Here is a 3,982-nt window from a genome sequence, read left to right as displayed (position 1 = left end):
ACCACTTTTTTCGGTCCCTACGGTGCCCCTAGATGATGAAAAGTACAATCCGAGGTTGATTACGAACACTTTTGTGCACCCCCTTCCGTAGAGCAAAATCCTGAAGGTCGGGGTTGCGCACAAGTAGACCCCCTTCCGTAGAGCAAAATCCTGAAGGTCGGGGTCGCGCAAGGGTCGACATGGGTCGAGGTGGACTATCATGCGAAACCACTTTTTTCGGTCCCTACGGTGCCCCTAGATGATGAAAAGTACAATCCGAGGTTGATTACGAACACTTTTGTGCACCCCCTTCCGTAGAGCAAAATCCTGAAGGTCGGGGTTGCGCACAAGCAGACCCCCTTCCGTAGAGCAAAATCCTGAAGGTCGGGGTCGCGCAAGGGTCGACATGGGTCGAGGTGGACTATCATGCGAAACCACTTTTTTCGGTCCCTACGGTGCCCCTAGATGATGAAAAGTACAATCCGAGGTTGATTACGAACACTTTTGTGCACCCCCTTCCGTAGAGCAAAATCCTGAAGGTCGGGGTTGCGCACAAGTAGACCCCCTTCCGTAGAGCAAAATCCTGAAGGTCGGGGTTGCGCACAAGTCGACCCCCTTCCGTAGAGCAAAATCCTGAAGGTCGGGGTTGCGCATAAGTACACCCCCTTCCGTAGAGCAAAATCCTGAAGGTCGGGGTCGCGCAAGGGTCGACATGGGTCGAGGTGGACTATCATGCGAAACCACTTTTTTTGGTCCCTACGGTGCCCCTAGATGATGAAAAGTACAATCCGAGGTTGATTACGAACACTTTTGTGCACCCCCTTCCGTAGAGCAAAATCCTGAAGGTCGGGGTCGCGCAAGGGTCGACATGGGTCGAGGTGGACTATCATGCGAAACCACTTTTTTCGGTCCCTACGGTGCCCCTAGATGATGAAAAGTACAATCCGAGGTTGATTACGAACACTTTTGTGCACCCCCTTCCGTAGAGCAGAATCCTGAAGGTCGGGGTCGCACAAGTGTGCACCCCCTTCCGTAGAGCAAAATCCTGAAGGTCGGGGTCGCGCAAGGGTCGACATGGGTCGAGGTGGACTATCATGCGAAACCACTTTTTTCGGTCCCTACGGTGCCCCTAGATGATGAAAAGTACAATCCGAGGTTGATTACGAACACTTTTGTGCACCCCCTTCCGTAGAGCAAAATCCTGAAGGTCGGGGTCGCGCAATGGTAGACCCCTTCCGTAGAGCAAAATCCTGAAGGTCGGGGTCGCGCAAGGGTCGACATGGGTCGAGGTGGACTATCATGCGAAACCACTTTTTTCGGTCCCTACGGTGCCCCTAGATGATGAAAAGTACAATCCGAGGTTGATTACGAACACTTTTGTGCACCCCCTTCCGTAGAGCAAAATCCTGAAGGTCGGGGTCGCGCAAGGGTCGACATGGGTCGAGGTGGACTATCATGCGAAACCACTTTTTTCGGTCCCTACGGTGCCCCTAGATGATGAAAAGTACAATCCGAGGTTGATTACGAACACTTTTGTGCACCCCCTTCCGTAGAGCAAAATCCTGAAGGTCGGGGTTGCGCACAAGCAGACCCCCTTCCGTAGAGCAAAATCCTGAAGGTCGGGGTCGCGCAAGGGTCGACATGGGTCGAGGTGGACTATCATGCGAAACCACTTTTTTCGGTCCCTACGGTGCCCCTAGATGATGAAAAGTACAATCCGAGGTTGATTACGAACACTTTTGTGCACCCCCAAAAATGGCCAAAATCCTGAAGGTCGGGTTCTCGGGGCGGTCGAGGCCCTCGGACGTGCACGAAAAACCGGTACCCACGCCGAGCTTCAGAATTTGGTCTCCAGAGACTAAGTCCCAACCGAAACTGGCAACCCACAAAAGTATACCAAGGAGTGGTCGGATCGAGTTACAGTGTTCGAGAGTATTGACGAGGATGGTTATACGCAACTTTTTGCTAAAGGTGTCCAAGACCGTCAGACCCTTACTTACGGAGATATAAGACACGTGCGTGGTTGCTCGTGCCGAGCTTCAGAAATGTTGCTCCAGAGACTAAGTCCCAGAAAACCTTCGGACCCCAAAAACTCCCAGAAGGAGTCGTCGGATCGTTTCGCGATGTTCTAGTGAAATGTTCAGCTCGACGAAATGCAACTTTTACCTAAAGGGGTCCAAGACCGTCAGACGCTTAGGTACGGAGATACGGGCATGGGTCGGTTTTCCCCATACAAAATACCCCATGGAAAACTGCAAAACCCCAAAACAGGTCGAAGGAGTGGTCGGATCGTTTCGTGATGTTCTAGTGAAATGTTCCATTCGATAGGGCGCAACTTTTTGCTAAAGGTGTCCAAGACCGTCAGACCCTTACTTACGGAGATATAAGACACGTGCGTGGTTGCCCGTGCCGAGCTTCAGAAATGTTGCTCCAGAGACTAAGTCCCAGAAAACCTTCGGACCCCAAAAACTCCCAGAAGGAGTCGTCGGATCGTTTCGCGATGTTCTAATGAAATGTTCAGCTCGACGGAATGCAACTTTTACCTAAAGGGGTCCAAGACCGTCAGATTCTTAGGTACGGAGATACGGGCATGGGTCGGTTTTCCCCATACAAAATACCCCATGGAAAACTGCAAAACCCCAAAACAGGTCGAAGGAGTGGTCGGATCGTTTCGTGGTGTTCTAGTGAAATGTTCCATTCGATAGGGCGCAACTTTTTGCTAAAGGTGTCCAAGACCGTCAGACACTTACTTACGGAGATATAAGACACGTGCGTGGTTGCTCGTGCCGAGCTTCAGAAATGTTGCTCCAGAGACTAAGTCTCAGAAAACCTTCCGACCCCAAAAACTCCCAGAAGGAGTCGTCGGATCGTTTCGCGATGTTCTAGTGAAATGTTCAGCTCGACGGAATGCAACTTTTACCTAAAGGGGTCCAAGACCGTCAGACGCTTAGGTACGGAGATACGGGCATGGGTCGGTTTTCCCCATACAAAATACCCCATGGAAAACTGCAAAACCCCAAAACAGGTCGAAGGAGTGGTCGGATCGTTTCGTGGTGTTCTAGTGAAATGTTCCATTCGATAGGGCGCAACTTTTTGCTAAAGGTGTCCAAGACCGTCAGACCCTTACTTACGGAGATATAAGACACGTGCGTGGTTGCTCGTGCCGAGCTTCAGAAATGTTGCTCCAGAGACTAAGTCCCAGAAAACCTTCGGACCCCAAAAACTCCCAGAAGGAGTCGTCGGATCGTTTCGCGATGTTCTAGTGAAATGTTCAGCTCGACGGAATGCAACTTTTACCTAAAGGGGTCCAAGACCGTCAGACGCTTAGGTACGGAGATACGGGCATGGGTCGGTTTTCCCCATACAAAATACCCCATGGAAAACTGCAAAACCCCAAAACAGGTCGAAGGAGTGGTCGGATCGTTTCGTGGTGTTCTACTGACTTTTTAGGCTTACCGAGACACAACTTTCCGCAGAAGGGTGCAAAACTGTCAGACTCATAGTTTCGGAGATACAAGCATGGGTCATGTTTGCTCGTGCCGAGCTTCAGAATTTTCCATGGCCAAAAAGCCCTAGAATTTGACATTTCACTATTATAGGGAGGTATGGTTGTACTGAGTCGTCATAGAAAGTTTAGCCTCCTCATGTAAACTGACGATTCGATATCAGGGAGGTCGGGAGTTGTCGAAAAGAGACCCTAGGACCTAATACTAGACTCATGTAGGGGCAAGGTGTTTCGGCCCGTGGGTGACGGTTGTATGAAATTTGGGTGACGGCAACTACGACTGGTTCTGGTACCGGGAAGGTGTGTCCTGGTGTCCGGAGGCGTTTTAACGGTAGCTGGGGGGTCGGAACGGTGACCTAGGGTGGTTTTGGGCGAAATCACCTACCTCCACCGATGGTCAACCAGAGGCTAGTAGTACATGGAAAACACCCTGGGAAGGTGTACCAGGGCTCGGAGTAGTAGTAACAAGGGATGCCGCTGTCTCTAGGTCGCGGAACC

This window comes from Anopheles nili (assembly GCF_943737925.1).
Source record: "Anopheles nili chromosome X unlocalized genomic scaffold, idAnoNiliSN_F5_01 X_unloc_31, whole genome shotgun sequence".
NCBI lineage: Eukaryota > Metazoa > Arthropoda > Insecta > Diptera > Culicidae > Anopheles > Anopheles nili.
The sequence above is the reverse complement of the archived record's forward strand: the minus strand, read 5'-3'. Positions refer to the sequence as shown.